The sequence below is a fragment of the Protopterus annectens genome, chromosome 4.part0 (assembly GCF_019279795.1).
Source record: "Protopterus annectens isolate FY-2018-M chromosome 4.part0, PAN1.0, whole genome shotgun sequence".
Taxonomy (NCBI): domain Eukaryota; kingdom Metazoa; phylum Chordata; order Ceratodontiformes; family Protopteridae; genus Protopterus; species Protopterus annectens.
In genome coordinates this window covers 362,389,437-362,402,045 of record NC_056733.1, presented here as the reverse complement: position 1 = coordinate 362,402,045, position 12,609 = coordinate 362,389,437, and positions in this window count along the sequence as shown.

Genomic DNA, 12,609 nt, shown 5'->3' with positions numbered 1-12,609 from the left:
ATAAACTAAACTATGACTTGAACAAAAGCATAATTTTCAATTCCTTCTAGGTCCAGTGTCTTTGGAATACCACATCTGGTGTCAGCAGCAGGCAGAAGCAGGGAAATTATATGCCAATTAGCTGCACCCCTAACTCACTCTATAAGAGAGTCTTTTGCTATTTCTGTTAATAACCTACAACACACAAATGTAAACAACTGTTTTTTTGTTGCATTCAGAAGCGACTGCTTTCACTGAAATACAACTAAAATTAACAGACACAAAGAAAAATGTGACATTTTCTGGTACTATTTTTTTCCTGTCCTAAGATGTTACGCTGTACATCTTTATTAAATTCCATTCAGTGACTGAGTGATGCGGAATGGAGATGTATGAATCATTTACCAAATACAGAACTGTGTATGTTACTACTAACATGATTGAAAAACCAAAGTAAACTATGGATTAATTGATTTCAACCCTAGTTTAGAGTGGGCTGGCTAGAGATCTTCAGTAAGTGAACTTTCATGAACAAATAAAACTTATTTCCAGTGTATTACTCAGTCCAAAAACTACACTACCCTTAACGAAGCTGTACAAAGAGAATGATATAGAGTTATATTGGTTGCTATTTAACACTATGATACACTAGAACTCAAGTAAAAATGACTTGGCAGAAATCTTTCTTTCACAATTAACTACAAATGTTGTAAGTTCATATATGGAAATGGAGATTATAGACTATCTGAAGTATGATAAACTGAATAAAATATTTTTTGTCTAGTGTGAGTGAAAGACAAGCTATTACATTTCACAACTGGACATTTAATGTCTGAAAGAGTAAAATTTAATGATCTTAAATACATTGTTAAACTGTGATTAGAGCATGATACTAAACTCAAAGCAAACGTTACAAATGCTTATTGCTGATAGATTTAGAAATGCACTTCATATGAATACAAGAAAGTGGGTAATAATCAAACTAAAGAGAAAAGGTTGGGTTATTGAAGCTGCACATGCTGTAGCAAATCTCACTTTAAAAATGAAATGCATGTATGTGCCTAAACCTAAAACAGCGATTAAGAATTCATCATTGTCTTTGAAACAAAAAATGCCTACTGCTGAGCTAGCCTATTACAGGTGTGGGGAGAAAGATGGTGCAGCCAGAACCTGTATCCATAAAGGAGCAGTGTTACTGCTTGGAAAGTGCAAATGTCTGAAATGGATGTTAAGGAAGAAATATTCATTGAATGTGATATAAAGTAGATGTTAAATGTGTAGACTGTACATTCTGGTACTGTGCAATGACTATAATGATGAAATGCACAATAGTTTTGAATGCTAAACTGCATGGTTTACTGGATTCAGGCAGCATGATCACTTTGGTAAAGAGTCCTTATGCATGCAATCATAAACCTAGTAACATTCAGAATGTGGAAATAATTTGTTTCCATTGAGAAAAATGAATATGCCATTGCATCTATAGAGTTTCAGATCATCACAAGAAAAATAATACACCCTCTAGAAGTAGTATCTGAAAGTAATATCTGAACTCACCCATTATGATATTAAATGGAAAGATTTGTTTCCAGTATACGGTCCCACAGAAGCTGTGGAAAGAAGAGAAAGATTTAACAAAAATCAGCCTTCATAAAGATGAAACCAACCATTCAAGTGTGGCATTAATACAGAATCAGAATGAAGGATGTCTGGAACTGAACCATGCTTTTGACTGCCACTTAGAAATATAAGATCAAAGCAAAAGATAGGGGCTAATGAACTGGTAAGGAAACTTGTACATAGGTATGGATGAATGATAAAAAGGAACCCCATGAGTAACCAGACCCCAGAAATAAGAACATACCAGCACAATCCATGTATTATGATAGCCACAGATGTTAGCATTAATACGTAAGAGAATACACTACAAGATACTTTGCCTGGTTCATATTAGTTAACAGCACAAAAAATGTAGTAAGAGTGCAAGTACAGACATTAAGGAAGAAAATCACTTAAGTGAAACTACAGATAGTGAAGTAGAGATGGGCATTGAAGTAGAATTACATGAAGAAAAGGTACACATATTCCCATGTAGTGCAACCTGCAGAAACAGAGCCAGTGGACAGAAAGGAGTAACATAATAAAACAGCATAGCTAGAAAGTGTTACAGAACAGGGAATAGAACTGAATAGAGGAAATAAAGAAAAATAATCTTCAACTACTTTGGTGCAATCCTAAAAAATTAAGTTAGGTTTGAAAATTGCAAAGCTTGAACTGAAATCTAAACTTTTTGACAAAATGAAACAGACAGCCTAAAAAGTTGAAATTCTAAGCAGGAAGTTTGTATTGAAAATAAGAATGTATCTAATAAGAATTAATTTTCTTGTGCAGTAAAATTTGAAGAAGCACAACCTAGCCATAACCCTAAAACTGTTTCTATCAGTTTAAAACATGAACTACTTCAATGTTTAACAAAATTAATCATATTTGTTCAGAAGGATTGAGAAATTGTTATTAATGGGACTAAGTCTGGTGTAATACAAAATAATAAGCCCAACAGTTTACATGTATCAAGTGGGGTCTCACAGGGTTCATTTTTTTGTCCTATCCTCTGTAATCAGGTCTTCACTCTTATGCCCCAACAACAACATGTTCAGTAAGTAAATATGTAAACAACTGCAAAAGTAAATACACATTAACAAATGAACAAGTTTATTTGCAATCAACAACTAAGTTAAATAAATTGTACATTTGGCAAATCCTCCAATTTACTGCTCACAAATACAAGTTATTCTTTTTAGATAAACCTTTATAAATCCTACATCATAACTAATACCTAATACAATAAAAATAATTCAAGCTACAAAATTGGACATCCGATTGCCTTGGAATCAGTGCAAAGGAAACTTACCAAGAAAATACTATTGGTAAGGATATATATATATATATATATATACACACACACACACACACACACACACACACACATGTCTATATATATATATATATATATATATATATATATATATATATATATATATATGATACCAAAGGTTGAATTTATTAACTGTTCAATATAGGCAACTTAGGATCAAATTAAGCATGACTTATAATGCCTTCGGAGATGAATCTGGTCACTGACACCAGCTCAAGGACACACAGACATGAAAACCTGAATTTTCAAACTTAGTTCAACAGAACCAAGATAAGAATTATCTATATAACATGATACATCCAATTTACGTGAAACAAATAAGCATATAGTATTTGCTCATCAGATAAAATAAACAAGTTTAAATGTAATCTTGAAGCTTGGATAGGAAAATGAGTTTATGATTGTAGTTTCAGGGAGTCAGTGTTCTTTAATGAGCTTTAGTCCTGAACACTGGAATTTATGAACTTATAAAAACAGAGGTAAAGGGGAGAATCTAGGCAACAGAAATGGGTGAATAAGGAACAAAGGAATATTGAAAATAGTTTTGTTTACAGCTACTATTTGGAAGGATGGCATAGACACAGAACAACCCTTCCCAGTGGATGTTGAAGAGGGAACTGAACCCTCCACTTTGAAATAAATAAGGAGAATGGCCAGATTTTATAGACCTAGAGGTGAGTCATATTAACTTGCAAAAATCTCAGTGGGAAGATGCTACCTTTAGGAAAACTAGGGACATTATAGAGGCAATTATGAGATATAAGAACAAGTGGAAGCTACTCATTTCTTTTATGTTGAAATAAATAAAGGTTTTATATAGAATAAGTAAGACAAAAGAAGAAATTGTGTACCAGTTACTAGTACTAGAACCTTACAGCACATTAGATGTCAAACTTGTGCATAGTGGTGTTGGACATTTAGGAAAGGATGAAGCTATAGTCTCAGAAAAAGGTAGCAAAACATATGCATGTGCAGTAGATCATGCAGATGTCTCCAATGAAGCATTTCAATGCAAGGTATTTGTGGAACATGTGTAGTAATAAAATGGATACATTTTCAAAATGTTAATAAAGTCTTTTTATAACAGTGATAATCACAATTTGATTCAGCAAATCCTGCAGAGCTCCAATTTAGTGCTCACAAATACATGCTATTCTTTTTTGAAAAACCTTTATAAAACCTACATCAGACCGAATATCCAATAAAATAAAAATATCTGAAGCTGCAAAATAAGACATCTGGTTGCCTTGGAATCAGTGCGAACGAAACTTACCAAGAAAATAAAATTTTTAAGGGGATATACACACACACACACACACACACATACACACACACACACACACACACACACACAGACATTTTATATATATATATATATATATATATATATATATATATATATATATATATATATATATATAAAGATATAGACATGTAAAGATACCAAAGGTTGAATTTATTGACTGTTCATTATAGGCATCTTAGGACCAAATTAAGCATGGCTTTTAAAGCCTTCAGAGATGAATCATCAAGAGTTTCAAAGGATGCAGCTTTAAAGTGGATGTCATGATGGTAAGAAGGAGGCTTGACATCATGTCTATCCGAGGGATAAAGTGGAAGGGCAACCTAGCAAAGCCACTTGACTTGGGGTGTAAAATCTACTTCTTAAGGAGGACAAACTAGAAATGGTTTGGGCACTGTAGTGAGAGAGAATCTTCTGATAACAACGTGAGATACCATCAGAATTAATGGCACACTCATGGCAATCAGACTGTAGTGTAAAGGTAGGTCAGTATTTGTAATCCTCGTCTATGACCTACAACGTGGTACTGATGATAAGGAAAAGAGTGTATTTAGTTGACCTACTTGATAAAACAGGGCAACATGAGATGGTGCTGATAATGGGGACATGAGTGCTTATATAAGTGCAACAAGAATAAAGAAGGAGAGACCAATGTATGCTTCCGTTTGGAAATGGCATTATGGTATTCAACCCATGGTTCACAAAGAAAGACAGTCACAAGATCATATACAAGAGTGGTCAACATGCAGGTCAAGCAGATTTTCTCCTTATAAGGAAATGACACTGAGGTAGAATCATAGAGTGCAAAGTCATCCCCAGTGAAACTGTTGATTCTAAGTAAAAACACTGGCAGCAGCAATCATCAGCAAGTAGAAGTCAGTGAGGGCTCTAAGGTCACCAGAGGCTAGGCAGAAAACATGGAAACTGACTGCAGTGATGGTACAGGAGTTCAAGAAAATACTCAGGACTTTAGTACCAAAGGAAGAAAAGGAAACATGTGGCATTGAAAAGAATTGCAATGTTTCAAAACAACAAGTGTGAGGACTATAGAACAGATAGGTGACTGAGACAGGTACAGAAATAAGGTATTAAGGAAAGCTGGTGGTGGAATATCTCAGGCGTCATATTCATGAATTCTGAGCCATTTCCTTGACAATATGTTGCAGCATTTGGGGGAACATACCTGGTTTCCCAGGACTGCAGAAGAAAGAACCACTAACATAAAGCTATTTTATGTCATTGATTGCTTCCCTGAAGATGTTGGAGCCATTGGCTGCATATACAATTTCAACACTTGGTCCAGAGAGAGTGATACATCCAAAGGAAGGTATTCTAATCTTCTAACTCACAGGTGATATGTAATTCACAAGGTTTTACATACCCAACAAATATGAACAATTTTTATATCAATAATCAATATGTATACAGATACCATAAAAGCAGGGAGCACACCACTTATGATATGTTATTTGCTGTGTGTTGCAAGTGATGCTAGAAATGCATTTAAGCACTAAGTTCCCTATCCACAACCCCCAGACAGTGCGGGAGATGGCTTTTAATGCAGCACATGGGGATACATCTAATATAGTGGAGTAGGTGTTTGTCCTCTTCAAGTGATATTTCTATTGCCTAGCTACATCAGGGGGGAACACTCCAACATAGTCCTGAAATATGCAGCAAGAATTTTGTTGTTTGTGCAATACTGTACAATATGATATTGCACAGAAAGTTGGAGTGACAGGTCAACATCTTGTCAGGATTATCCATATCAGTTGTAGCTACAAGAAGAAGGGCAGAATGGAGATTCAGGTGAGGAACATGCAGCAACATTACTACAGTCAATCCAGATATGGATGGATCCCTTGTAACACTGGCAGGTAAGTGGTGTCTGGGCCACAGCTGTGGGTCATAACAAAAACAACATAGAACAAAACGATACACATGATAGCTCACCCAGACTGTGTAGTGCAGTAAATAGACTAGACCATGCTATATATCAGATATCAACATACCAACACAGGCTATGAAGTGAGCAAGGCACAATCATCATCAGTTGCACTGATGGTTAGTGGGGAGAGACACAGCGACAGGTGACTGAAGCACTATCAGATTGAGTAGGGTCATGGGTGGTGAGCACTGTAGCCACATACTCTGTGAAGATGTGAGGATTCAGGGATCATGCCTTCCAGTGCTGGAGTCAAGCTGTCATGATTTGACTACTGACAATGTCTAATGTGTTGGCAGACTATGTAGCCATAAGCATTCACCCTGATGTGGTATACCATGTGCTGATCTTGTTGAGAACTACTGCCACAAAGTGGTCATTGACCATGAGCAGGGATGGGTTCCTATTGAATTGTCGACAGCTTAGGTTGTTGAATGCTTAATCATTGACACCTAACCATCGAAAGCTTACAATAGCGAGCAGTCACATCATTGAATTCTTTCCTAGGGAAAAAATTTGCATGGCCGTTATCAGGGATTTGCCCTTTCCCCAATGTAGAGTGATCTCAGAGTTGGTATATGTAGTTAGGAAGGGTGTAGGAGGCGTAGCCCCCCACTATGTTTGGGTGTGTTTGTTTATTTTACAGACGACCACCCGAATTCTTTCCTGAGGAAGGAATTCAATGATGTGGTTGTTCGCTATTGTTAGCTTTCGATGCTTAGGTGTTGATGTTTTAGGATTCAACAACCTAAGCTGTCGATGTTATGATATAGACGTGCAGGGATGGCAGCCTCTGTACCCACTGGCAACAGAGAAGAGGTAGAACTATATGAACAAATGTGTATGCAGCTTAATGAGGTATCCCTGATGCTGAGCTGCAGGAATGTCATCAGTCATAACCAGAATTATACTGATAGCTGGGCATTGCAGGCTGTATACCCACTGGTGGCAGTGATACTGTTTCTCCAGTGGCCACAGCAGTCTGACTTGTGACAATCTTTATCTGACCTACCAGCATCTTGACCACTGGTATGGAAGGCATGGCCTCTGGATGCAGATCAGATGCCAGTTGCAATGTGTTACTTGGGGACACTGAAGGAGGCAAAATTTACCACCAGGGATTTTAGCAGGACTGTCTGCCCACTGTGTTTTAGCAGGACTGTCTGCCCACCGTGGCTATACTCCATGTTGTTATGCACTTGCTGCTATTCTAACAGAATCCATGGACTACATGCACCTTCTTTATGACTATGTCAGAAGCAAATTCTTTGTCCCTAGATCACTGACTTTCACATCTGATGGTTAATGCCAAGTGCTGCAGCCATATCAGGGATGGCTCTGAAGTCATGCTGGCAATTATTCCTTCCCATGTCTATCTTCTAAAATGGGTTTTGCACACCTCAAAGGCAGTGCACATTTCAGATGCTGTTTCTCCTGGGGATATGTGGAGCTAATATGGGACACTGAAGTAGAAGCAATTTGTGAGACTGTCTGCTCATCCTGTATCTCTGCAGAAGCCTCTGTTATGGTGAAGGAGGGTGACCTCTAGTAGAGGCAACAGAGATTCTGTTTTATGGAACTGTGCTACTTGCATGCTGTCATCATTGTGAGACAGAGGTGATCTGATAATATCACTCCTATGTTGTTTTGTTATGCTTTACCCTTCAAAAGTGGAACCTATGAGAGCAGAAACATGCATGACAACATTGTCTGCCCACATAAATGCCCATGAAATCCAACTGACATGCACACTACTGCAAATTAAAATGCAGCATACTTGGCATATCTGTCTTGTTCAGCAGGTTGCTACAGTTGCAGACATATACAGGTGAGCCTTGGTCAGTCCTTCCTTTCAAATGTAGTGGAGTGTTCTATTCTATTCTGTAATAGACATTACTAATATGGTGTGTTCCCAACTGACAAAAGGGTGGTTACTGCTATCCTATTTGCTCTAGGTATGAGGGGCCACTCTTCCTGGCCATTGAGTATCAACAAAATCTCCTCAGTCTCAGTAATTTGCTTCAGTGTTAAAGGTTTACCCCCTTTGGTACATCTGACAGTCTATCTGTCTTTCACATTGTCCATGCTTTTTCCTTAAGAAAGAGTGTTATACCACCCATTCTCCAATCCACATTTGCCGAGACCTATATGGTTTCCCACAACCTTCACATCCTGCATCATCCTTGCCAAATCTTGTCAAGATATTTCTTGTCCACAACATCTTTAATCTCAGGGAACCTGCAGTAGCACTGCATTCTCCTGGCTATGAATTTTTAGCTATTGCCTCCCTCAGCTGGCCATGTTAGTACATGGACACCTGTGAACAAAACATGTCAGTCAGTGTGTGTGTGGTATGTTATTGTATGCCCATGCACATGGCTAATTGTTACGCACATAACTGATACTTTACCTAGCTTCCTCGCCTGCCCTATTTCTGATCCATACCCATGGCCACAGGCTCCCATAATCCTTTAGGCACCTGTTTACTAGAGTGTTATGCACAGACTTGCCTGTTACATAGTGTAGCCAAGCATCAACATGTGGTTCCCGAACCCCAAATTGCCTGCAGCATGCCCTTTACAAGGTTACCATTGTACACAGATACCCTCCCACAACCTCAGGCTGTCAATGCACAGCCATGCCAGGGTCTTGGGTTTCCAGTCACATGCACATCACAATGTCCCCCTCATTATGACTGACTTCTACCACAGGTTAGTTGCTTTTATTGATCTACTTTGCAAGGCAGGACTCCTGCCTAAACTGTTCATCTCCTTTGTTACATCACAAACCTTGCATGATATTATGACCTCAGAGAAGGGAGAATACTGAGTCTTGTCTGAAGATTAAAACCAGGGCCACTGGTATTCTCTGTGATTGTCAATGAACAATTAGATAGCTGTTTTTCCCCCAAGAGAAGTGTTTTTTACTTTCAACTAGGAAACTAGCATGATGATAATTTTTGAACACATGAGCATCCAATACAAAAGAAATGATTAACCTAATATCATACTGACAAGTCAACAAGAAAGGAAAACACTGACCCTGTAGATTTATGACTTCCTCACAAAGGCAGGAGCATTATTGCAGCCTTTTAGCTAAAGCTAGCTGGCTCCAAAAACTCAGCAAACAGCCCTCCACCTAGAGTACCTCATAGAGAAATTCAGCAAATATAAAACATTCAACCATTTTGCCAATAAACAATTACTCAGATAATCCAAACAAAATCTCAGGCCTCAAAATCCCAATAACTGCTTTCCACATATTCCAGAAAAACAAGCTTTCTTTCAATCCCACAGTTTTCTCATCTTTCTCCTTAAACTCTGAGAATCTGTCCCTTTACCCCTTAAGAACAATTTCTACAACTTCAGGTAGGGGTGCTAAGCCTCACTAAGTCAAAACCAGGCCCAAGCCATGCCCACGCACTGCCATTAATACACTTTCCCACCTTTCTCCACCCTCTCCTCCGACCTCTACACTCAGTTTCTGATATAAATAGGTGTGTCACTGGGAGGTAAAGCATCTTCTTTTCTCACTCTTGGATCTGACTGCTTCACATTAGCAATGCTTTATTTTTAAAAACTCAGTCCAAATTTGAATTTCAACAAATTTTGGTATTCTCTTTGTATACTAAACAGAACACCAGAGTTTGTACAGCATTTTCCATACTACAGGACAATCATTCTTATTTACAGATAGTACAAAAACAACATACATACAAACATACATAAATGGATAGGTGGAAACCACATCAATAAGCTGCTGCATTTAAATGGATTCCTAACAATAACTCACCCTAACCATATTCCTTTCCACAGGCACTATCTAATCTCCACAACAATTTCAGAGGTCTGTGTACTTTCCACATCCGTCTCAGGGTTAGATAACGTTGTAGACTTCAGCCACACACCCACAACACGTGAACTCATAAGACATACTGAACAAATGGTAATCCTACATTTCACCCCTACCTCCATAATTATATACTTGTTTTTAAGGGCAAAAGCAGATGAACAAAAATATCAATGCCCTCTTCATTATTGCTCCTTCCTTACTTGAAAACCTCATACTAGCTCCTTTACCCCAGAAAAAAAGCGCTGTCAGCAATGTTCTTCATGATGTATTTTATTTTATTTATTTATTTATTTATTTATTTTGCTTTCTTTGCTTCTTTGTTTAGGTTTATTAGCTGGGGTAGAGCACTGATCCCAATGGACCTTTTCAGGTTCAGCCTAAACTTACAGACTAACACAGTAACAATGCAAAACAATCAAAGAATAAGCAAGGACATAACACATTTACAATAATCAAGTTGTACCAATGCATTTCACTCTAATAATAAGAAAGTGATGTAGCAAACTATACATGGTAACATTGTTTTGTCATTAAAAACATAATTTGAGTAAGCAAATTTTAAATTTACAATATAGACAGAATTCACAAGATGTGTAAATAGTAGAATTTAATATATAATATGTCAGAGAGTGAGTGTCATTGAGAAGAGGAGAGGGTGTAGAGAGTGACGTTGATAACAGGAGAGGGGAGAGAGAGTGGTGTTGAGAAGAGGAGTGGGTGTAGAGAGTTATATTGAGAAGAGGAGATCTTTGAGACTGAAACTGAGTACAGAAAACGGTGTAGAGAGTGATGTTGAGAAGAGAAGAGAGTGCAGAGAGTGACTTTGAGAAGAGGAGAGGGTGTACAGAGTGACATTGAGAAGAAGAGAGGGTCGAGAGTAACAATGAGAAGAGAAGAAGGTGGAGGGTAATATTGTAAAGAGGAGAGGATTGAGACTGAAGTTGAGAAGAAAGAGGAGAGGGTGTATAAAGTTACACTGAGAAGAGGAGAGGGTGGTGAGTGATGTTGAGAAGAGGAGAGAGTGGAGGGTGATATTAAAAAGAGCAGAGGTACAGAGAGTGATGTTGAGAATAGCAGAGGGTGGAGAGTGGCATGCAGAGAAGAGGGCGGAGGGTGATGTTGAGAAGAGGAGAGGGTGCAAAGTGAAGTTGAAAACAGCAGAAGGTATAGAGAGTGACACTGAGAAGAGGAGAGGATGGAGAATGACACTGAGAAAAGGATAGAGTGTAGGGAGTGACACTGAGAAGAGGAGAGAGTGGAGAGTGATGTTGGGAAGAGGACAGGATGGAAAATGAAACTGAGAATAGCAGAGGGTGTAGAGAGTGATATTGAGAAGAGGAGAAGGTGGAGGGTGATATTGGGAAGAGGAGCAGGTGGAGTGTGCATTGAGAAGAAAAGATGGTGGAGAGTGATGGTGAGAATAGGTGAGGGTGGTGAATGAAACTGAGATCAGGAGAGGGTTACAGAGTGATGTTGAGAAGAGGAGAGGGTTGAGAGTGACATTGTGAAGAGAAGAGGGTGGAGAGTGAAGTTGAGAAGAGGAGAGGGTGTACAGAGTGACTCTAAGAAGAGCAGAGTGTGGAGGGTGATATTGTGAAGAGAAGAGGATGGAGAGTGCAGTTGAGAAGAAAGAGGAGAGTGTGTAGAGAGTTATGTTGAGAAGAGGATAGGGTGGAGAGTGATGTTGAAAAGAGGAAAGGGTGGAGAGTGATGTTAAGAAGAGGAGCAGGTGGAGACTGACATTGAGAAGAGAAGAGGGTGGAGGGTGATGCTGAGAAGAGGAGAGGGTGGAGGTTGACATCGAGAAGAAGAGAGAGTCTAGAAGTGACATTGAGAAGAGGAGAGGGTGGAGAGAGTGACTTTCAGAAGAGAAGAGGGTTTAGCAAGTGATGCTGATAAAAGGAGAGGGTGGAGAGTCGTGTTGAAAAGAACAGAGGCTACAGAGAGTGACTGAGAAGAGGAGAGGGTGCAGAGTAACACTGTGACGAGAAGAGGGTGGAGTGTGATGTTGAGAAAAGGTGAGGGTGAAGAGTGAAGTTAAGAACAACAGAAGGTGTAGAGTGTGATGCTGAGAACAGGAGAGGGAGAAGAGTGATGTTGGGAAGAGGAGAGGATAGAGAGTGAAGCTGAGAACAGCAGAGGGTGTAGACAGTGACATTGAGAAGAGTGCAGGCTGGAAAATAATGTTGAGAAGAGGAGTAGGTTGACAGTGATGTTGGGAAGAGGAGCAACTGTAGAGTGACATTGAGAAGGGAAGAGGGCGTATGGTGATGTTGAGAAGAGGAGAGGGTGGAGAATGAAATTTAGAACAGCAGAGAGTGTAGCAAGTGATGTTGAGAAGAGGGTAGGGTGTAGAGAGTGACATTGAGAAGAACAGAGTGTGGAGAGTGATGTTGAGAAGAGGACAGGGTGGAGAGTGATGCTCGGAAGAAGAGTGGGTGGAGACTGACATTGAGAAGAGAAGAGAAGAGGGTGGGTGGTGTTGAGAAGATGAGAGGGTGGATGTTGACATTAGGAATAAGAGAGGGTCTAGAAGTGACATTGAGAAGAGGAGAGGGTGGAGACAGTGACTTTGAGAAGAGGGTGTAGAGAGTG